Source organism: Oncorhynchus nerka, linkage group LG25 (assembly GCF_034236695.1).
Source record: "Oncorhynchus nerka isolate Pitt River linkage group LG25, Oner_Uvic_2.0, whole genome shotgun sequence".
NCBI lineage: Eukaryota > Metazoa > Chordata > Actinopteri > Salmoniformes > Salmonidae > Oncorhynchus > Oncorhynchus nerka.
Window position 1 is genome coordinate 41,817,172 of NC_088420.1, and position 25,104 is coordinate 41,842,275.

At 42.4% G+C, this 25,104-nt stretch overlaps 1 protein-coding gene across 1 annotated transcript in view; it reads left to right on the forward strand.

The window, feature by feature from the left end:
* The first annotated feature begins 394 nt into the window (after nt 1-394).
* LOC115109519 (leucine-rich repeat-containing protein 4C-like) overlaps nt 395-25,104 on the forward strand; it is a 39,308-nt gene continuing 14,598 nt past the window's right edge. Inside the window, exon 1 of the mRNA XM_029634483.2 lies at nt 395-469. The gene's annotated coding sequence lies outside the window, so the exon portion shown is untranslated. The remainder of the gene's footprint in view (nt 470-25,104) is intronic.

Consider the following 25,104-nt stretch of genomic DNA (forward strand, 5'->3'; position numbering starts at 1 on the left):
AAAAAATACTTACTTGACCCCAAAGTTCAGGAGCATGATTTTGATGAAAACCGGTTTAGTCTGCCAACATCGTCTGCAGCCATAGTCGATATAGGCCTATCCTCTATTCTGTGTCGGTCTATAGCTGGAGTGGGGTGTACTAATTTGATTCATTGCGATTCCATGCCTATCTGGTAGAACATTTTCATTTGCTAAGCCCTTGCTTTGGCGGGACTACACTCGCCCCGCTTCAACAAAGACCTTGGCACCCTCTCCTCGATATCAATGCCCTCCGCTAGCCGCCATTGCCAAGTGAGGAAACAACAAAACTGAGTGTCATCCAAGCAGCTTGTCATTGTAAACACATTTTTTTAAAGTATTCATATTGAGTAATTTTTTCCTCTCTTCTCTTTTCAGGGTGAGCCAGCAGCCGAAAACGAGCAAACTTGAGGATGGGGAGAAACCAGAGGGATTGCGAATGAGTTGGCAGGTGAGAGCAAAATGAGAGAAAGAAACAACCAGGGCTACAGGCTGATGCTTGATCATCCTGATCCTCAGGGCCTGATTCTGCTCTGATGAGGATGGGAGTTTGAGTTACAGTGATATTCCTTCATTGCCATGGCATGTTCAATGGTAAGGCTTAGAAACTAGGACTGGATTTTGGGATGGTCTTTGCCAAGTACACTCGTAAAAAAACGTGCTATCTGAACCAAAAAATTATCTGGGTTATTTGGCTGTCCCCATACGAGACCCATTTGAAGAATCCCTTTTGGCTTAATGTAGAACTCTTTTGGTTCCAGGTAGTACTCTTTTGGGTTCCATATATAACCCTTTCCACACAGGGTTACATGGAACCTAAAAGTGTTCTACCTGGAACCAAAGAGGGTTCTCTTATGGGGACAGCTGCATAACTCTTGGAACCGTTTTCTAGGAGCGTAGTGGCATCCTATCACAATGAAATGGATATCTTAGTTCCAAAAATCTTCCTAGCAAAGCATACAGTAACACCAAAGGTCCTCTAATTAGTTACTCATTGTGGAAGTGTGATTCTGTAACAACTCTTGCAACAGAAAACATTTGTATCATATTCAAGTATTCTACTTTTGTTTACTAAGCAAGTTAATGTTGTCTATAGTTAGCCCCTTGATGGGTAACACTGCTTAGCTCTTTGATAGCAATACATTTCTCCTCATTGTCTGTGTTGTCCCCTCTGTAATGGTGCTGCTGTGTTTGACAGGTGAATAATAGCTAGCAAGAGTTCTAGACTCACCCCAGCTCTGCAGTTCCCTGGGACACAGCTCAGGTCAGCTGATTAAAAAGATAACGAATTGGTTTAATAGATGTTTGTTTTCCTCTGCAATATGTGTCCTTTTCCTCCAGACCCCGTGAGGGAGTCATATTTATAAATGACAGATTGCGACATTGAATCGAGAATGCTCCCATCCCAACAAACTGGGCAAAAACTGGTTTACATGTCATATAAACAACAAAATGATATGGGATGATATTGAATCAGCATGGAACACTGAACACTGAAAAAGTCATCAATGTAAGATCTTTTTTTTTAACCCAACTTTTTACCTAAATAAAATGACAAGGTGTACTTTCTTTGTTGGTTTCACATTGAATTCACGTTAGTTGACAACAACCAAATGTAAATCAAAACTAGACATTGAACTGACGTCTGTGCTTGGTGGGAAGTTGTCTTAGCCTTCTTGATGTGGTGTTGACTAAAGCAAGTTGATTAAGCTGACGTTCTTAAATGTTACAAGTAAGACTTAGTACACATCCTCTGAGAAACTCATCTTAGCTTCTATGGCACCACCCTCAGACAATTCTCATTTGTACACCAGATCCTGATGGATTGAAGGTAATTAGCATGTTATTTGAATTGTTTGTCTGGGTTGATTGATCAGCTATGAAACTAGCAGACAGAATAGTAACATGTCTTGCATCATTTCTGATCACCCATGTTTTTGTTCATATTTTTGTAGTTGAAGTGTGTGTTTGAGTGTGAGTGAGTGTGTGTTTCAGTATATGTGTGTCTGTGTGCTCCTCTTGTGTGTTACTGATTGGCTAAATCCAGAACCACCATGAGCTCAGCTGTAGCGCAATAACAAACATCAGTGTCATTGCTTTAATGTCCCCCAGCGCGTTCGAAAGGTAAACCTGGCAGAACACAAACAATAGCACCGGTGCATACTGAACGGGGCACAGGGCATGAGAGAGCTCATTTAGTTGTTATTAACTTAATAAAGGCACTCTATTGTGGGAATGACACTCCTCCATCCCCACAAGGCCACAGGCTTGGTGTCTGGATTTCTCAGTTAACTGTAATGCGTCTCTGGATCTCTTTTTGTCATCGTCCACTCCTCTGAAGGTGTATTGTAGCTCATTCAGCATGAGTCATTAAGCTCACTAACGGACACTTCAAGATGAAAACAACCATAAAAAAATGCTTCTGGTTTATATTCTGAAACAGAAATGCATGTAGTTGTTATTGTACCCTGCTAATCCACACACACACACACAAACACACACAAGGATGCACACAGGACACACTCTTGGGGCTTCTGTCCTTGCCTATGTGATAGAGCTTTTGACATTGATTGTGAAATTAACTGTATAGGGTGATTGATTTATACCGATACATATAATCTGGGGTATTGTGTGTGAACTGTCCCACACACAATACCCCATAAAGTCAAAGTGCAATTATATTTAAAAATGAAAAGCTGAAATGTCTTGAGTCAATAAGTATTCAACCCCTTTGTTATGACAAGACTAAATAGGTTCAGAAGTAAAGCATTGCTTAACAAGTCACATAATAAGTTGCATGGACTCACTCTGTGTGGAATAATTGTGTTTAACATGATTTTTGAATGAATACCTCATCTCTGTACCCCACACATATCTGTAAGGTCCCTCAGTCGAGGAGAGCATTTCAAACACAGATTCAACCACAAAGACCAGGGAAGTTTTCCAATGCCTTGCAAACAAGAGCACCTATTGGTGATGGGTGAAAATGAAAAAAAGCTGATATTGAATATATTTTGTGCATGGTGAAGTTATTAATTACAGGAAGCTACTCTAACAAGGAAGCTTATAAGAAATCCTGCTATGCCCTCCGATGAACCATCAAACAGGCAAAGCATCAATACAGGACTAAGATCAACCTCTCCCTGTCTGAATCTGTAATACCAACATGTTTCAAGAAGACCCCCATAGACCCAATGCCCAAGAACACTAAGGTAACCTGCCTAAATGACTACCGACCCGTAGCACTCATGTCTGTAGCCATGAAGTACTTTGAAAGGCTGGTCATGGCTCACATCAACACCATTATCCCAGAAACCCTAGACCCACTCCAATTTGATCCACAGATGATGCAATCTCTATTGCACTCCACACTGCCCTTTCCCACCTGGACAATAGCAACACATATGTGAAAATGCTATTCATTGACTACAGATCAGTGTTCAACACCATAGTGCCCTCAAAGCTCATCACTAAGCTATGGATCCTGGGACTAAACACCTCCCTGTGCAACTGGATCCTGGATTTACCCTTACCAGGTGGTAAGGGTAGGTAACAACACATCTGCCATGCTGATCCTCAATAAGGGAGCCCCTCAGCTGTGCGTGCACAGTCCCCTCCTGCACTCCTTGTTCACTCATGAATGCACGACCAGGCACGACTCCAATACCATCATTAAGAATGCCGATGACACAACAGTGGTAGGTCTGATCACCGATGATGATGATACCGCCTATAGGGAGGAGGTCAGAGACCTGGCCGTGTGGTGCCAGGATAACAACATCTCCCTCAACGTGATCAAGACAAAGGAGATGATTCTTGATTACAGGAAAAAGAGGACCGAGCACGCCCCCATTCTAGTGGTGAAGGTTGAGAGCTTGGTGTCCACATCACCAACAAACTAACATGGTCCAGGCACACGAAGACGGTCGTGAAGAGGGCACAACAAAACCTGTTCCCCCTCAGGAAACTGAAAAGATTTGGCATGGGTCCTCAGATCCTCCGAAGGTTCTACACCTGCACTATCGATAGCATCATGACTGGTTGCATCACTGCCTGGTATGGCAACTGCTCGGCCTCTGACCACAAGGCACTTAAGAGGATAGTGTGTCCGGCCCAGTAGCTCACTGGGGCCAAGCTTCCTGCCATCCAGGACCTCTATACCAGGCGGTGTCAGAGGAATTCCCTAAAAATGGTCAAAATCTCCAGCGACCATAGACTGTTCTCTCTGCTACCGCATGGCAAGCCGTACCGGAGCGCCAAGTCTAATTCCAAGATGCTTCTAAACAGCTTCTACCCCCAAGCCATAAGACTCCTGAAGATCAAGTCAAATGGCTACCAAGACTATTTGCAGTGCCCCCACCACCCCCTCTTTACACCACTGCTACTCTCTGTTGTCATCTATGCATATTCGTTTTAATAACTCTACCTACATACCACCTCAACTATCCGATGCCCCTGCACATTGACTCTGTTTCGGTACCCCCCTCTATATAGGCTCGCTATTGTTATTTTACTGCTGCACTTTAATCATAAACACTGCCAATAGTGTTTCTACAAAGTATTGAGTCAGGGGTGTGAATAGTTATTTAAAGGAGATATTTCTGTATTTAATTTATTGTCAATAATTTAGCATAAATGTCAAAAACTTTTTTTCACTTTGTCATTATGGGGTATTGTGTGTAGATGTGTGAAAAAACAATATAATCCATGTTGAATTGTGGAATAAGTGTGGAATAAGTCAAGGGGTATGAATACTTTCTGAAGGCACTGTACGTACGTTAATGTAATCTCAACTACATTCCATGTGATCTGGCTTTGCTATTAGATGAAGTAGAGTAATAACACATTAAGTTGTTGTATAAATACAAAATATCTGACATTGTATTCCCATTTGAACTTTTGTGCTTTTAAATGGTTTAAGTGATAACACATTGGGAATTCAACAAACTTCTGGATGTCTTTTGGAGTGGGTGGATAAAGGTTGAAATCTCATTGATCAATGTCTCAACCAAAAATGACCGACATTTCCAAGTTGAAATGACATGGTGTTCCCAGCGGGATGAAAGGACATCAGGCTACAACAACAGAAATTGGGCGGGAAATGAGAGAGATATACACAATAGCAATGATAAAGAAAATGTGTGCAAGTGAAAGAAAGGGCAATAACTGACAGAAAGTTTATGTGTGTGTAATGTCGGTTTGAATCATCCTGTGTGTGAGCAGAATGTGAACTTATCTTGACACAACTCTTTTTGCCTTCTGTTTGTGTGTGTGTCGGTGTGTCGGTGTGTCAGTGTATCTGTATATTCGTATATTTCATGAGTGTATGCGTGCATGTGTGCATGCATGTGCATGTCGCTGTAGCCCTGCATGTGTTTCAGGGCCAGTTGTCCAAAATGAGCTCTCGGTCCACACTCGTGTATGAAGAGACCAATCGGAATTACTGCGCCTCATTTCTCAGGAAAATGTGTAGCTTGGGGGAATCAACCGAGTGTTCCGGCTCTGTGGTTGGCTCAGCGCTGTAGACATTGCCCATGGATATGATCCTGGCTCATCTGTTTAGTGTTTAGTGAATCAATTTGAAATTCAGGCTGTAAGACAACACAATGTGGAAAAAGTAAAGGGGTGTGAACATTTTCTGAAGGCACTGTATTTTAATCCCATTTTGTAATGGATCAAAATGGGGAAAAATCCAAAGGGAGTGAATACCTAGTGTGCATCTCGAAAGTATTCAGGCCCCTTGACTTTTTCCACATTTTGTTACATTAGACTTATTCTAAAATTCATTAAATCAATCTACACAAACTCAATCTACACAGAATACCCCATAATGACAAATCAAAAACAAAAACTCAAATCACATTTATCCCAAGTATTCAGACCCTTTACTCAGTACTTTGTTAAAGCACCTTTGGCAGTGATTACAGCCTCAAGTCTTCTTGGGTATGACATTACAAGCTTGGCACGTGTATTTTGGGAAGTTTCTCCCATTCTTCCCTGCAGATCCTCTCAAGCTCTGTCAGGTTGGGTGGGGAGTGTCGCTGCATCACTAATTTCAGGTCTCTCCATAGATGTTCAATTGGGTTAAAGTCTGGGCTTTGGCTGGGACAATCAAGGACATTCAGAGACTTGTTCCATAGCCACTCCTGTGAAGCACGGGGGTGTCAGCATCATGTTGTGGGGGTGCTTTGCTGCAGGAGGGACTGGTGCACTTCACAAAATACATGATATCATGAGGATGGAAAATTATGTGGATATATTGAAGCAACATCTCAAGACATCAGTCAGGAAGTTAAAGCTGGGTCGCAAATGGGTCTTCCAAATGGTCAATGACACCAAGCATAAAGTTGTGGCGAAATGGCTTATTAATGACAACAAGGTCAAGGTATTGGATTGGCCATCACAAAGCCCATAGAAAATTTGTGGGCAGAACTGAAAAAATATGTGCAAGAAAGGAGGCCTTACAAACCTGACTCAGATACAGCTGCTCTGTCAGGGGGAATGGGCCAAAATTCACCCAACTTATTGTGGGAAGCTTATGGAAGGAAAACAACCGCTAAAAATAGAGATCACCAAAAAATGTATATTGGACACCATTAAAACATTTGCTTGGAGAAAAGCACCAGGAATGGACAGCTTTCCCATCCATAGAATTCTATTTAACATTTTGGGACCAAGTAGCACCCTCATTTAACATTTTGGGACAAAGTAGCACCCTTATTTACACAAATGACAACACACTTCACTCAATTCAGTACTTCCTAGTTCCATGTATCAAATAGTTTTTTTTTCTTTCAAAAATCAGGAAAATCTTGAATTCAATGAATATTACAGTTTAATAAATTGTGAAAAGAAAATAATAACAAAGCTCATAAGCAATAGAATGGCAAAAGTCTTACCAGACTTGTTACTGCATAGTGTATTTTCTTATTAATCTAACTCTACTGTCCAATTTACAGCAGCAAAATCTAAATTGTGCCTAAACTGGAAGAATATATTGTGGCCTTTCTCTTGCATTTCAAAGAGGATGGAATAGGGCCTCCTGAGTGGCGCAGTGGTCTAAGGCACTGCATCACAGGGCTTAATTGTGCCACTAGAGTTCCTGGTTCGAGTCCAGGGTCTGTTGCAGCAGCCTGCGACCAGGAGACCTATGGGGTGGCGCACAATTGGCCCAGCATCATTAGGGGAGGGTTTGGCCGGCCGGGCTGTCCATGTCCCATCGCGCTCTAGTGACTTCTGTAGCGGGCCAGGCACATGTACGCTGACACAGTCACCAGGTGTGTAGTGTTTCATCTGTCACATTGGTGCGGCTGGCTTCCAGGTTAAGTGGGCATTGTGTCAAGATGCAGTGCGGTTTGGCTGGGTTGTTGTTTCGGAGGACGCATGGCTCTCGACCTTCCGTCTCCTTACAGGAGTTGCAGTGATGGGACAAGACAGTGACTACCAATTGGATACCAAAACATTTGGGGAAAAAGGGATTAATAAAGAATGCAGCACAAAATCAATTCATGTTTTTTGTTATTATCTTTTACCAGATCTAATGTGTTTTATTCTCCTACAATAATTTCTAATTTCCACAAACTTCAGTGTTTCCTTTCAAATAGTATCAAGAATATGCATATCCTTGCTTCAGGGCCTGAGCTACAGACAGTTAGATTTGGGTATGTCATTTTAGGTGAAAATTTGACAAAAAAAAGGTCAGTGATTTAGAAGCATAGAAATATCCTAAAGCAAAAATATACACAAATAATACATGATCTGATTAAATTGCTTTAGAAAGGGGAACAAGACAGGGATGTCTTTTCTCTCCCTTCCTGTTTGCACTGGCAATTGAACCTCTTGCAGAAAGAATTAGTCAGGACCCAAATGTAACAGGTATTAGTATTGGTAAACATGAATATCAACTAAACATATTTGATCTCCTGATATACCTGATCAATATTGAAAGCCCTCCTAGCTAAAAATATTTTCTGAATACTCTAGATTCTCAGGATATACAATTATCTTAGAATGAACTGAAATAATGTCAGGAGGAAAATACAAATTATAACTCATAATCTACAGCAATCCTTTAAGTGGAACACAAAACATTTCAAAAACGTAGGATGCTTAATAACTGACAAAAAACAATACATATATACAAAATAACGTTATCCCATTACTCAACAATATTATAGCAGCTCTATTTAAATGGAACAATCCTCCCATGAATCTTACAGGTAGAATGAATGGCATGGCTCTCAAAGTTTTTATATTTATTCTTGGTAATACCAATTACCCCACTGAAGACATTATTTAATAAGTATACTTGGCCATAACAGACTTTATATGTGCAAATAAAACTCATGGAATAAAAAGGAACATTTTACACCTCCCTAAGTCTGAGGGTGGAATTCTATCAACTCGCCACCCAAGGCTTTTATTTGCGACATCTTGATAAATTCCCTAACTAGGAACAATGGGTAATTTTTGAAGATGTGCATGTTCACCCTCATAAAGGATAAAGCTAAGAACATTAACAACTTCATAGTTATGAACACTAAAACAATATGGAAGAAAATGTTATGGATTCTAAAAGAACCGATATAATTACCCAAAAATACAACCCAATGGAAAAATCCTTGGATAGGTTTTCAGAAGGGAGTGATAAATTGGTCCACGTGGAAAGCTAAAGGTATAGGAACCATAAATGACTTAGTAGTAGGAAATACATTTGTTTCCATGACAGAATTCTAACCAATTTTGGACTGACCAATGCAGACTTTCATATCACAGGTGGGTTTGGGCAGGTGTGATGTCGTTGATGTTTGTGTGGATCTGTATGTTGTCTTTTGTATGTGTCTGTTGTACTGTTTAAAAAAAAACGAATAAAAGATTGTAACCCCAAAAATATCATCCAGCAATTTTTCGGGGGAGGGAGTCGTTCCAATCTTTGAGTGACTTTTGGCACCCCATTTTTGATGCATTCTTACACGTGTGACAAAACTATTAGCCACAACCCGTTCACTGCTATTACTTCCCCCTAGATCATAATATTCCCACTCATCAGGCGAGTGCAATAGCATTTGCCTCGCTGCTAGCTTGCTGTCTTGTCCACTTTTATTGGAAGTAGTCAAAACCACCATACTTTATTCAGTGGGTTAAGGAGGGGAAGTCATCTCTGCCCCTAGAAGATATTAGGTACAAGTTTGACTTGACCTGGTCCCTGTGCACACAGTAAGCGGTCATGTCTGATCTAGTGGCCATATTGTGCTGAGAAGATTACACTAAATGTATGATCCCTTTTTTTATGTTTAATGTTATGCTCTATAATTATTTTTCTACCCTGTCTTCCGATGCTGCCTTACTGTTTTCTGTAGCCTGCCGTGTCGGCCTTATGCATCTCAGCCCTGGTCCTGGGGGCCCGGAGGGTGCACATCTTTGTTCTTTCCTTCGCAATAGTGAACTCTACTCAACTTACCAACTCATTATCAAGCCTTTGATTGAAATCGGATGTGGTGGCTAGGGTCGGGGTGTGTGCCCATTTTGGTCCCCGGGACCAGGGTTGGGGGGCGCTGATATAAAGTAGATGTTGTTGGTGCTGCTGGTGTTGTTGGTGCTGCTGGTGTTGTTGGTGCTCCTGTTAGAGTACAACATTCCGTCCACCATTCTTAGTGTCAGCATCTTGCAATTACCATTAATTACTATCATTACCAAAGTTTTTTAAAATATTTTTTAATATTTTTTATTTTATTTACTTTTTTGGTGGGGTGGGTGTTAGGGATGAGGGACTGGTGATGTTGTACTGTTTTCAATGTCTCTTTGTTCTCATATCTGACAATCTATAAGTAAACTATAAACATTTTTTGAATGGGTTGGTGCTGTTTACCTTTAGTCATCTGCTATGGTTTCTCCAAATCATTCACTGTGCTTGAACAAATAGCAAAATTCCAGCACTGTTGCTATGCTTGCTGTAGTCATGCAGAAAACAAGTTCTCTGGGTTTGCTCAACATCAATAACCTGGGTTGTTTTTTAATCTGTAGACTTTGTAGCGAAGGAAAAGTGTGCCCTCTCTTTCCACCAGTCAGATGCTCTCCATAAACATGTTTAAGATTAACAGCAGCAAACCAATGCCAGCGATAACATCTATGGTAATCCCATCCATTGCATTGGTCACAGTTTGTTGTTGCTCATGTTCAGCTTCTACTCACGGTTATGGGAGATGAAGTGTGGGAGTGGTGCAAGTATGTACATCAGCTACCACACTTCTAGTAGCAATCCTTCTCAGAGGCTATCCCACCCAGAAAACAGACATTGAGCGACTAGTTTGCCTGCGGTTGCAATTCAATCAAATTCACCACAGCAATGTTTACACAATGTTACCTGGTGTTTTTTTGACCATGAGAAAAACAGCTCCTGCGTATATACTGCATTGAGGATTTGATTGATTGGGTCTTTTTGGTCCCGTTCTCTCTTCCTCTTAATTGGAGCTTTGTCTAAAACTCAAGCCTCTGCCAGGAGCTGACCTGATTCCGTTCTGCATCTCATTATTGTGTGTCTTTCTGTAGCTCCCTCACAGACTGGCATTATGTCATTCCCTTCCACCATCCACCAGCCCCTGCCTGAAGGTTCCCAACGTCCGCCTTCTCCCATCCCCCCATGCCATCCATATCACATGCCAAGCTCTGTCAAAGCCCCACCATGTGACTGGCAGCCATCACAAAAAACTCACAATGATTGCGCACTGAAGCGATAACCAAGTGAAAGAAGACTCAGCAGATCTTTGCCAGATTTTTCTCTCCTTTTCTCCCTGCTCCATGGAAGCTGTGAATGTGGCTGCAGCGAAGGGAGAAAGGGAACGTTTGTGGGCAAAAAAAATAAAAAGCCATTCTACTTTGTGCTTTTCGCCTGGGGTAGAAGCAGACACCCCTGACACTTTTATGTTCGGCTGTTGTGGGGGCTGGAGAGGATGTGTGTGAGTTAGTGTGTTTGTGTGCGTTTGTCTGCGTGTGTGTGTGTGTGTGTGTATGTGTGCATGTGTGCGTGTGTGTGTTTCCTTATTTCTCAGGCTCATCGAGGAGGGTATCTGACAAGCCAGGGCAGGCTGAGCTATCTTTTGTGTTTGCACAGTATGAGACCCTCCACTGGAGCGATATTGATTTGGTGTATCATGCAAAAGATGGGCCTTTTGTTTCTGCTGCTGCCAAAGTCTATTTCCTCTTGGTTACCTCCAGGTGCTTGGTTGACAGGTCCTCATTTTGCCTCCTAACATGTCCAAAAGAGAAAGCACAATGATGGGTAGAGAGATGAGGGGGAGAAAGAGAGAGTGAGAGAAAGAGGGGGAGAGAGCGAAAGAGTGAGACCGAGACAGAGAGAGAAAGAGATAAAAAAAGAGACAGACACAGAGAGAGACCCAACGAGAGAGAGAGAGAGAGAGAGAGGGGGGGAGAAAGAGAAAACGAATGAGAGAGGGAAGAAAGAGAAAGAGAGAGGGAGTGGGTGTGAGGCGGGTTCATACCAGGATGCTGTGAGTAGTTGTGCCGTGTCCTGTATGATGTAATATAAATGACAGTGTTTTCAGACACTGTATGCATGCTCCTATGGACAGTAGTTATGTGTTACTCTGCTCCTTAAGTAAAGAGTATATCAAATGTTAAATGGACATGGGTTCAAATGATAGCGGATAATATATCTTCACCACCACTTTTCTTACTTTGTAGCATTTAATTTGCTGCCTCAACCATTGAAAAACATACAGTTACAAATTATTAGAAATTATTAGAAATTACTATGAGGTACTCCAACAACAGGATGAAGAAGATAACACATTCCTAAACATTTGGTTAGAACTGCATATTTGAAACTGCATAATCAGCTTCCATGTTAAACATCAGGCTCATCTGAAAATAGATCAAAAGCTTGATCGCGTATATCCCCTAATGAACAAACGCAGCCTTCCTGGTGCAGCTATATGTGGGCTAATTTCCTCAAAGATCTGTATATACATGCTATGCTTTGACTCTAGGCTAATCCTATGAGCTGTCTTTTAGACCTCATACTAGCTTTATCTAGTGATGTGGTTTTTTTCAATCTGCAGGTGTTGTTGGCTCCCAGGTGCCCATTTTCAAGTCTTTGCTCTTTGAATTTTGGGGTCATGAGTTGCGCAGTGGTCTAAGGCACTGCATCACAGTGCAAGAGGCATCACCCAGGCTGTATCACATCCGTCCGTGATTGGGAGTCCCATAGGGTGGCACCCAATTGGCCCAGCGTCGTCTGGGTTTGGCTGGTGTAGACCATCGTGGTAAATAAGAATGTGTTCTTAACTGACTTCCCTCGTTAAATATAATAAACAACAATGAATGTTGCTAGATCTGTTCCACTGGCTGATGATGTGTGGTCCTGTTTTTATTTGTAATAGTATTGTCTGGATACAGATATAAGTGACCAGTGCTTTGGAATCTGCTCAATCTAGCCCAGTCTATTTGAGTCACATTTCTATTTTCAATGCATGAGACCAACTAGGAATGCAATCTAGTGACCTGTGCTTTTGCTATTATTTCAGTAAAACATGTATTCCAGTGGTTACTCCTTATATAAAAGGTTGACCTTTTTTACCCTAGTATTTGTGTTCCTTTTTCCTGCTGTCTGATGGCATGTGATTTAGTCAAAACATATGAAGCCTTTGGCTACATTTGGTTTTGCCATTCCAATGTGCATATACTGTAAATCCCCAAAATATAGAGACTGAGCAACAGCATGAGCAATCCCATATCTCTGTCAGCCATGGTGCCTAGCATGGTTCCCTACAGCCATGACAATGACATGGCTACATTGATGGCCTCTTCTCCTGCTGCCTGATGGCACATAGACTGTATGTGCCATCACACCCACTGTGCAGTGTGGCCAGAGGACCCCAAGGAGCGTGACTGCATGAAGCTAGGCCATGATCCTAGGCCATAATATCAGTACAAAGAGACACTGTACTTATACGGGTAATTGGCCTCTGCAGTCCAGCTCTAGGAATCAGATGGTTTTATCGCGAGTTGAGAACCAAAGAAATCAGATTCCCTCCCTCTTTCAAATATTTCACCATCCCCTTAATTTGAGGAAGATGACAGATTAAATAATTTATTAATCAAATGTTTTTTTGTGTTAAAAAAATTGTAATGTTAAAATATATCACATTACACATTTACACGGAACAACGCAACAAGCAACAATTTCCAAGATTTGACTGAGTTACAGTTGATATTAGGACAATAGTCAATTTAAATAAATTAGGCCCTAATCTATGAATTCCACATGACTGAGAATCAGAAAACCAGTCAGTATCTGGTGTGACCACCATTTGCCTCATGCAGCGTGATACAGAGTTGATCAAGCTGTTGATTGTGGACTGTGGAATGTTGTCCCACTCCTCTTCAATGGCTGTGCGAAGTTGCTGGATATTGTCAGGAACTGGAACACACTGTCAATACACGTCAATCAAGAGCATCCCAAACATGCTTAATGGTTGACATAAGGTGATGGCGGCAGATTAATGCCATAGATAAAATGCAATTGTGTGTGTTTATGCCTCCCCATACCATAACCACACGGCCACCATGGAGCAATCTGTTCATAACGTTGACATCAGCAAAACGCTCACAACGCCATAGACTCTGTCTGCCATCTGCCCGGTACAGTTGAAAATGGGATTCATCCGTGAAGACCAAACTTCTACAGTGAACCATTGATCATCGAAGGTGAGCATTTTCCTACTGAAGTTGGTTATGATGCAGAACGGAAGACAGGTCTAGGGCTGTTGCGGTGACCGTATTATAGCCTACAAAACTTGCTAGAAACAAATACCTTCTTCTGAAACTCGTCAGTCTATTCTTCTTCTGAGAAATGAAGGCTATTCAAGAAATTGCCAAATTCTCAACGTCAACAGTGAAGAGGCGAATCCGGGATGCTGGCCTTCTAGGCAGGTTTGCAAACACAAAGCCATATCTCAGACTGGCCAACGAAAAAAAACATATTAAGATGAGCAAAATAACTCAACACTGGACAGAGGAACTCTGCCTAGAAGGCCAGCATCCTGGAGTCGCCTCTTCACTGTTGATGTTGAGACTGATGTTTTGCGGTTATTATTTAATAAAGCTGCCAGTTGAGGACCTGTGAGGCATCTGTTTTTCAAACTATACACTCTAATGTACTTGTCCTTTTGCTCAGTTGTGCACCGGGGCCTCCCACTCCTCTTTCTGTTCTGGTTAGAGGCAGTTTGCGCTGTTCTGTGAAGGGAGTAGTACACAGCTTTGTACCAGATATTCAGCTTCACACCATTTTCTCACATGGAATAGTCTTCATTTCTCAGAACACGAATAGACTGATGAGTTTCAGAAGAAAGGTCTTTGTTTCTGGTGATTTTGAGCCTGTAATCGAACCCACAAATGCTGATGCTTCAGATTCTCAACTTGTCTAAAGAAGGACAGTTTTCAGCTGTGCTAACATAATTGCAAAAGGCTTTTCTAATGATCAATTAGCCTTTTAAAATTATAAACTTGGATTAGCTAACACAACGTGCCCTGATAATGGGCCTCTGTATGTAGATATTTCATTTAAAAAATCTGCCGTTTCCAGCTACAATGATCATTTAGCACATTAAAAATGTCGACACTGTATTTCTGATCAATTTGATGTTATTTTAATGGACAAAAAATTTGCTTTTCTTTCAAAAACAAGGACATTTCTAAGTGACCCCAAACATTTGAACGTAGTGTAAATTTAGTCAGTTCTTCCAAAATCTTCAATATACACCTTGGAATTATGATAAGGACATACGCAGTTGCGTCCCCGATGTGTCTGTCTTAACATGTAGTCTGTGAGAAAGACCCGATCATGTGATGGAGAGCCATGTGAGTGAGAGGTGATACGGAGCGCGCAGCACTCAGGGAGAAGGGCACACTGGCCAAAAAAGGCATTGCGTTAAGGCCACACAAAGGAGATGCCGCCGTGAAATTCTAGGCATAGTCAAGTGACTGTCAAATTGTGAATGAGTGTGTCACGTTCTGACCTTTATTTTCCTTTGTTTTGTCTTTATTTAGTATGGTTAGGGCGTGAGTTGGGGTGGGCAGTCTATGTATGTTTTTCTATTTCTATGTTTGGCCTGATATGTTTCTCAATCAGAGGCAGCTGTTTATCGTTGTCCCTGATTGAGAACCATATTTAGGTAGCCTGGGTTTCACTGTTGGTTTGTGGGTGTTTGTTTCTGTGTCTGTCACCACACGGTCCTGTTTGGGTTTGGTTTTCGTTCATGTTCACTTTTATTGTTTTGTATTTCTTAGTGTTCAGTTTATGCTTTATAATAAACCATATGGACACTTACCACGCTGCGTTATGGTCCGATCCCTGCTACACCTCCTCTTCAGACGAAGAGGAGGAACTCTGCGGTTACAGAGTGACTGATGTAGTGTGTAGAGCCTGCGCAAAGAAACAAAGCAGAGCTCATGCCTTTCAACCAACTTTTTTCAAATCATTATTTGTCGCATCATGCAGCCTTAAAATGTATTAAAAATCAAAACATATAGCCCAATGATTGTCGAACAACTAAAGTTACATTAATAACTCTAAATTAAGCGTATAGGAATACCTATTTATTTGTTAACCGCTCAACACAGAATAGCCCTATGTGGGCAGACGGCACTTCTAAAAGTCTATTTCACACCATAGTTTGCTGAATTTTACAAGATAACATTTCTTTAGTTTTGATTTCAGCAGAAAATGTGACACTGACTTCCCCATGGATTGATGTTTCAATATTGTCTCCCTCAAATCGTTTGGAGGAAATATCCTTTCTAGTATATTCTATTATATATATTAGTATGTACATGTAGGTAGAGTTATTAAAGTGATTATGCATAGATGACAACAGAGTAGCAGTAGTGTAAAGAGTGGGTGAGGGGTGGGCACTGCAAATAGTCTGGGTAGCCATTTGACTTGATCTTCAGGAGTCTTATGGCTTGGGGGTAGAAGCTGTTCAGAAGCTTCTTGGACCTAGACTTGGCGCTCTGGTATCGCTTGTCATGCAGTAGCAGAGAGAAGAGTCTATGACTAGGGTGATTAGAGTTTTTGACAAATGTTAGGGCCTTCCTCTGACACCGCCTGGTATAGAGGTCCTGGATGGCAGGAAGCTTGGCCCCAGTGAGGTCATGAGCCGTTCGCACTACCCTCTGTAGTGCCTTGCGGTCGGAGGCCGAGCAGTTGCCATACCAGACAGTGATGCAACCAGTCAGGATGCTCTCGATGGTGCAGCTCTAGAACCTTTTGAGGATCTGAGGACCCATGCCAAATCTTTTCAGTTTTCTGAGGGGAATAGGTTGTCGTGCCCTCTTCATGACTGTCTTGGTGTGCTTGGGCCATGTTAGTTTGTTGATGAGGTGGACACCAAGGAACTTGAAGCTCTCAACCTGCTCCACTGCAGCCCCATCAATGAGAATGGGGGCTTGCTCAGTCCCCTTTTTCCTGTAATCCACAATCATCTCCTTTGTCTTGATCACGTTGAGAGAGAGGTTGTTGTCCTGGCACCACACGGCCAGGTCTCTGACCTCCTCCCTATAGGCTGTCTCATCTTTGTCAGTGATCAGGCCTACCACTGTTGTTGCAGCGGCAAATTTACTGATGGTGTTGGAGTTGTGCCTGGCTTTGCAGTCATAGGTGAACAGGAAGTACAGGAGGGGACTGAGCATGCACCCCTGAGGGGCCCCTGTGTTGAGATCCGCATGGCAGATGTGTTGTTAAATACCCTTACCACCTGGGGCGGCCCGTCAGGAAGTCCAGCATCCAGTTGCAGAGGTAGATGTTTAGTCGCATTGTCCTAAGCTTATTGATGAGTTTTGAGGGCACTATGGTGTTGAACGCTGAGCTGTAGTCAATGAATAGCATTCTCACATAGGTGTTATTTTTTTACAGGTGGGAAAGGGCAGTGTGGAGTGCAATAGAGATTGCATCATCTGAGGATCTGTTTGGGAACTATGCAAATTGGAGAGGGTCTACGGTTTCTGGGATGATGGTGTTGATGGGAGCTATTACCAGCCTTTAAAAGTACTTCATGGCTCCAGACATGAGTGCATCAGGTCGGTAGTCATTTAGGCATGTTGCCTTGGTGTTCTTGGTCACAGGGACTATGGTGGTCTGCTTAAAACATGTTGGTATTACAGACTCAGACGGGGAGAGGTTGAAAATGTCAGTGAAGACTCTTGCCAGTTGGTCAGTGCATGTTCACAATACACGTCCTGGTAATCCGTCTGTCCCTGCGGCCTTGTGAATGTTGACCTGTTTAAAGGTCTTACTCAAATCGGCTGCGGAGAGCGTGACCACACAGTCGTCCGGAACAGCTTGTGCTCTCGTGCACTTTTCTGTGTTATTTGTCTCGAAGCGAGCATAGGAGACGTTTAGCTCGTCTGGTAGGCTCGTGTCACTGGGCAGCTCTCGACTGTGTTTCTCTGGAGCTGGTGTAGTACGATTCGATCTTCGTAAAACTCAGAGTATGCTATTCTGTTCTCTGAAAACGACTACATTTTCTTCATATCATACTTCTTTAGACCTGTCTAAAATAAATAATGGATCAGCCCTTGTTAGGATGACGAGCACACAGATGAGCTTCCTTGAGGCAGACGGTTTCTGACAGTTTGTGCAGAAATTCTTTGGTTGTGCAAACCCACAGTGTCATCAGCTGTTTAGATGGTTGGTCTCAGGCGATCCCTCTGGTGAAGAAGCTGTATGTGGAGGCGTGGTTAAATGTGGTCTGCTTTTGTGAGGCCAAATTCACTAAAACGACGTTGGAGGCAGCTTATGGTAGAGAAATAATCATTGAATTATCTTACAACAGCTCTACTGGACATTCCTAAAGCCAATTCCAGGCTCCCTCAAAACTTGAGACATCTGTTGCATTGTGTGACAAAACTGCACTTTTTTTGACCCCAGCACAAGGTGCACCTGTGTAATGATTATGTTGTATAATCCGCTTCTTGATATGCCACACCTTCAGGTGGATGGATTATCTTTGCAAAGGAGAAATGTTCAGGAACTGGGATGTAAACAAAGTTCTGTAAAAACATGTAGAGGAATACATACTTTGTACGTATGGAACATTACTGGGATCTTTTATTTAAGCTCATGAAACATGGGACCAACACTTTACATGTTGGGTTTATATTTTTGTTCAGTATAGTAATGACAGAATGAATTTTAAACTTCACGCAATGTAACACTTTTGTACGACTTGAGAAAAAAGATGCTTGTGCATTGATAAACACACCAAAGCACACCAAAGACGTCATTAACGAGGATTAATAAAATAAAGACTGCACTTCTAAAAGTCTATTTCACACCATAGTTTGCTGAATTTGCAAGATAACATTTCTTTCATTTTGATTTCAGCATAACTGAAAATGTGGCACTGACTCGCCCATGGATTATTGTTTCATATTGTCTCAATGAAGAGTTTGGCATTCGACTAGCAATGTGCGACGGGCATGTGCAGTTACAAGCCTCCTAGAGTTAGCGGCAGGTGGAAGAAGAATATCTACCATCGTATTACCAATGAAGCCTGAGCTGGAATGTGAAGTCAACTGAAACTGGTTAGATTTAGAAAACCCTGCGTAGATCTAGCTTGCTTCGTATCATATCTCTCTGGAATGGCCTCATTGTTGACATTATGGAGCCCTTTTCCATTCATGATAGAAATGGCATGTTTTCAACTACTGAAAGCTTATGTTGGTATTGTAATGACCTGACTAGATCATAAATGAACAATTGTCCAGACAGAGGCTTGAGTTTGCGAATTGACGGTTTATTGAACCAACTTTACACAGGCTACTGTTTGGGCCGTAGCACACGCCAAATAGATGACAGATAACCCACAAGCCAATCGTGACCTTCTCTTGTGAAGCCCAGACGTAAGAGAGAGAGAACAAAGGCTGAACCTGGTCTTAACTTCCAATGCCCAACCCCCCCTCCACGCCACTCCGCCAACCACCAGGATGCCCGGCATCAGAACATTCCAGGCATTCCCGTGATTGGCAGATAGCAGGTTGATTGACATGTCGGACCCCGCGAACACCGGGTACTGGTCAGTACAACACAACCACCTCCTAGCCTAGCACATAACACACAGCTGTCTGTGCGGGTCGCTACAGTATGTTCTCCCTATTGTCAGCTACACAGGAAATTAACAGATATCGGTGCCGATCTGAGTCACGATTTAGCCGTTTCCCCTGCTCTCCATCTAATTCCCTCCTTGCTCTAAATCCAATTTCACTGCTTGCATTGTCAGCGAGGAGATGGATTGCTTCGTAAATCAACTTCATCTTATTTTCTCCCTTGTCATGAATTGGATTGTGTACCTCTGATTTCTTTGTTGAATTTATTTCAATTCTCTATTGGTGGATAATGTGGGGATGAGGAAAAAAGTGGAGAATGTCATTGCATAAGGATATAACGGACACAGCTGTCTATGGGGTGATTTTAAAGTAGTTACTAATATAAATTGTGGTGTGTAGGAAGTGAGTCTTACTGTATCTATTGGAAAAAAGCTTACATAATAATGTATTGCACTGAAATTATCCCCCCAATATTCACCTCCAATACACTGTCAATCCACAGGCCATGGTAACCAATAAGTTCTGAGAGAGAAACCAGGCAACCCAAAATAAAGTCACACTAAATTCTACCCATGGTCAATTCCTTTCTGCATGGCATTTATTCCAACAAATTAGATCCATTAGCTTTAATGGAATGTGATTTTCAGCCTTGTGTGTGATCCCTGTCACATTTGCCTGGTTCCCTGCACAGAAAAACCACTATGTCCACCCTCAGGCTTTGGGCTGATCAGAATTGGAGTTTGGTAATTAAATAATTATTGGTCTTGGTAATCATGCAATTAATTGGTAGTTACAGTAATAGCCCACCCATCCTCCAGCAAAAAAACTGAAGTATTTTGTTCCAGAGCTAGCCCTATGGCTGGACACACACAGTGGAGAATGCACTGTAGCTAAGGGGCGGCAGGGTAGCCTAGTGGTTAGAGCGTTGGACTAGTAACCGAAAGGTTGCAAGTTCAAATCCCCGAGCTGACAAGGTACAAATCTGTCGTCCTGCCCCTGAACAGGCAGTTAACCCACTGTTCCTAGGCCATCATTGAAAATAAGAATTTGTTCTTAACTGACCTGCCTAGTAAAATAAAAAATAAATTAAAAAAACTCAGAGCATGCATGTACTGAGAGCAGGATGTGTACTCAGAGCACCATCTGCAAGTGTCTTCACTGACATTGTCAACCTCTCCCTGACCGAGTCTGTAATACCTACATGTTTCAAGCAGACCCCCATAGTCCCTGTGCATAAGAAAGTCAAAGTAACCTGCCTAAATGTCTACCTCCCCATAGCACTCACTGGCAGCAGAAATTGCAGCAGTTTTACGGGTGTCCATTCAATTGTGCTATTATGTGTTTTTTAAACTTTATTTGTAACTTATTTTGTACATAATGTTTCTGCAACCGTATCTTACGGCAAAAAAGAGCTTTGGGATATCAGGACAGACTAATATTATTTTCTTCAAGCAAACACCCCACAGGACCGACATCAAGGGGGTATTTGCAAGAGGAAGAGATGCAGGTATAGAGGACAAAGAGCCGGATGCCTGGTCAGGATGGGAAAGCTGCTGTTACTGTCAACACTACTCGCCAACATGCAATCATTGGACAATAAACTAGACGAGGTACGATCACGAATATCCTACCAATGGGACATCAAAAACTGTAATATCCTATGTTTCACGGAATAGTGGCTGAATGACGACATGAATATTCAGCTAGCGGGATATACGCTGCACCGGCAAGATAGAACAGCATACTCTGTCAAGACGGGGGGGGGGGGGGTATGTGCATATTTGTAAACAACAGCTGGTGCACGAAATCTAAGGAAGTCTCTAGATTTTGCTCGCCTGAAGTATAGTATGTTGTGATAAATAGCAGGCCACACTACTTGCCTAGAGAGTTTTCAGCTATACTTTTCGTGGCTGTTTATTTATCACCATAGACAGATGCTGGCACTAAGACCGCACTCAGTCAGCTGTATAAAGAAATAAGCAAACAGGAAACCACTCACTCAGAGGCGGTGATCCTAGTGGCCGGAGACTTTAATGCAGTTCTACCAAATTTCCATCAACATGTTAAGTGTGCAACCAGAGAAAAAAAATTCTAGATCATCTGTACTCCACACATAGAGACCTGTACAAAGCTCTCCCTCGCCCTCCATTTGGTAAATCCGACCACAACTCTATCCTCCTGATTCCTGCTTACAAGCAAAAATTAAAGCAGGAAGCACCAGTGACTCGGTCTATATAAAAGTGGTCAGATAAAGCAGATGCTAAACTACAGGACTGTTTTTCTATCACAGATTGGAACATGTTCCGGGATTCTTCTGATGGCATTGAGGAGTCAGTCACTGGTTTATCAATAAGTGCATAGAGGATGTCCTCCCCACAGTGACAGTACGTACATACCCTAACCAGAATCCATGGATTACAGGCAACATTCGCATTGAGCTAAAGGGTAGAGCTGCCGTTTTCAAGGTGTGGGATTCTAACGCGGAAGCTTACAAGAAATCCTGCTATGCCCTCAAACGAACCATCAAACAGGCAAAGCGTCAAAACAGGGCTAAGATTGAATCATACTACACGGCTCCGTCGCTCGTGGCATAGCGGCATAGCTTTGCTTTTTTATGTGGCATAGCTTACAAAGTATTACAGACGACAAAGGGAGGCACAGCTGCGAGCTGCCCAGTGACACAAGCCTACCCGACGAGCTAAATCGCTTCGAGGCAAGCAACACTGAGGCATGCATGAGAGCATCAGCTGTTCCGGATGACTGTGTAATCACGCCCTCAGTAGCCGACGTGAGTAATACCTTTAAACAGGACAAACATAAACAAGGCTGCCGGGCCAGACGGATTACCAGGACGTGTGTTCCGGGCATGTGCTGACCAACTGGCAGATGTCTTCACTGACATTTTCCACATGTCCCTGATTGAGTCTGTAATACCAACGTGGTTCAAGCAGACCACCATAGTCCCTGTGCCCAAGAACGCAAAGGCAAACTGCCTAAATGACTACAGACCTGTAGCACTCACGTCCGTAGCCATGAAGGGCTTTGAAAGGTTGGTAATGGCTCACATCAACACCGTTATCCCAGAAATCCTAAACCCACTCCAATTTGCATACCGCCCAACAGATGATGCAATCTCTATTGCACTACACAATGCCCTTTCCCACACTGCCCTTTCCCACCTGGACAAAAGAAACACCGATGTGAGAATGTGACAGCGTTCAACACCATAGTGCCCTCAAAGCTCATCACCAAGCTAAGGACCACTGGACTAAACACCTCCCTCTGCAACTGGATCCTGGACTTCCTGACGGGCAGCCCCCAGGTGGTGAGGGTAGGTAGCGACACATCTGCCACACTGATCCTCAACACTGGAGCTCCCAGTGTACTGGTGCATACTCAGTCCCCTCCTGTACTCCCTGTTCACCCATGACTGCATGGCCAGACACAACTCCAACATTAAGTTTGCAGATGACACAACAGCGGTAGGCCTGTTCACCGACAACGACGAGACCTGGCCGGGTGGTGCCAGAATAATAACCTATCCCTCAACGTAACCAAGACTAAGGAGATGATTGTGGACTACAGGAAAGGAGGACCGAGCACATCCCCATTCTCATCGACGGGGCTGTAGTTGAGCAGGTTGAGAGCTTCAGGTTCCTTGGTGTCCACATCAAAAACAAACTAGAGAGACCTCAGCCACCCCAGTCATAGACTGTTCTCTCTACTACCACATGGCAAGCGGTATCGTAGAGCCAAGTCTAGGACAAAAAGGCTACTCAACAGTTTTACCCCCAAGCCATAAGACTCCTGAACAGGTAATCAAATGGCTACATGGACTATTTGGATTGTGTTCCCCCCAACGCCCCCCCAACCCCTCTTTTTACGCTGCTGCTACTGTCTGTTTATCATATATCCAGAGCCACTTTAACTATACATTCATGTACATATTACCTCAATTGGGCCGACCAACCAGTGTTTCCGCACATTGGCTAACCGGGCTATCTGCATTGTGTCCCACCCACCGCCTGCCAACCCCCTCTTTTACGCTACTGCTACTCTCTGCTCATCATATATGGATAGTCACTTTAACCATATCTACATGTACTGTACATACTACCTCAATCAGCCTGACTAACCGGTGTCTGTATGTAGCCTCGCTACTGTATATAGCCTGTCTTTTTACTGTTGTTTTATTTCTTTACCTACCTATTGTTCACCTAATACTTTTTTTGCACTATTGGTTAGAGCCTGTAAGTAAGCATTTCACCTGTTGTATTCGGTGCGCGTGACAAATAAACTTTTTGATTTGATTGATTTGGACAAAAGGAACACCTACAGTTGAAATCATAAGTTTACATACACTTAGATTGGAGTCATTAAAACTTGTTTTTCAACCACTCCACAAATGTCTTGTTAAGGCTGCAGGGGCACTATTGAGTAGCTTGGATGAAAGGTGCCCAGAGTAAACGGCCTGCTCCTCAGTCTCAGTTGCTAATATATGCATATTATTGGTATTGGATAGAAAACACTCTTAAGTTTCTGAAACTGTTTGAATGATGTATGTGAGTATAACAGAACTCATATGGCAGGCAAGAATCTGAGAAGAAATCCGAACAGGAAGTGAGAAATCTGAGGTTGGTATATTTTCGAACCATTCCCTATTGAAATCCCATTGCGATATGAATGAAGATTCACTTCCTAGGGCTTCCACTAGATGTCACCATCTATAGAAATTGAAATGAGGCTTCTACTGTGTTGTGGGACTGAATAAGAGGGGCATGAGTCTGACTACTGGCAGAGAGCCAGTTCCAGGTCACGCGCATACCGCATGATATCTTCCTGCGTTCCGTTCCTCCTCAAGACACAAAGGAATTCTCCGGTTGGAACTTTATTGAGGATTTATGATAAAAACCTCCTAATGATTGATTCTGTACTTAGTTTGAAATGTTTCTTCGACCTGTAATATAACTTTTTGAAGTTTTTGTCCGAAAAAATGGTCAACCAGCACCAGCGTTTGGATAGGTGTACCAAACGCACTAACAAAAGTAGCTAATTGGATAGAAATAATGGACATTATTGAACAAATCAAGCAATTATTGTGGACCTGTAATTCCTGGGAGTGCATTCTGGTGAAGATCATCAACGGTTAGTGATTAATTTTATCTCTATTTGTGCTTTTTGTGACTCCTCTCTTTGCCTGGAAAAATGGGTGTGTTTATTGTGGTTTGGTGGTGACCTAACATAATCGTTTGTGGTGCTTTCGCTGAAAAGCATATTTGAAACCGGACACTGTGGTGGGATTAACAACAAGACATCCTTTAAAACGGTATAAGATACATGTATGTTTGAGGAATTTTAATTATGAGATTTCTGTTGTTTTGAATTTGGCGCCCTGCACTTTCACTGGCTGTTGTCTTATCATCCCGTTAACGGGATTGCAGCCCAAAGAGGTTTTTAACAAACTATATTTTTGGCAAGTCGGTTAGGACATCTACTTCGTGCATGAATCAAGTAATTGTTCCAACAATTGTTTACATACAAATGTTTTCACTTATAATTCACTGTATCACAATTCCAGTGGGTAAGAAATTTACATACACTAAGTTGACTGTGCCTTTAACAGCTTGGAAAATTCCAGAAAATTCTGTCGGGGCTTTGGAAGCTTCTGATAGGCTTATTGACATCATTTGAGTTAAGTGGAAGTGTACCTGTGGATAAATTTCAAGGCCTAATCTCACGTCCTGATCTTAGTTCCTTTTTATGTCTCTATTTTAGTTTGGTCAGGGCGTGAGTTGGGGTGGGCATTCTATGTTTTTGTTCTATGTGTTATAGTTCTATGTGTTTGCCCTGGTATGTTTCCCAATCAGAGGCAGCTGTCAATCGTTGTCTCTGATTGAGAACCATACTTAGGTAGCCTGTTCCCACCTGGTGTTTGTGGGTAGTTGTTTTCCGTTTCATTGTTTG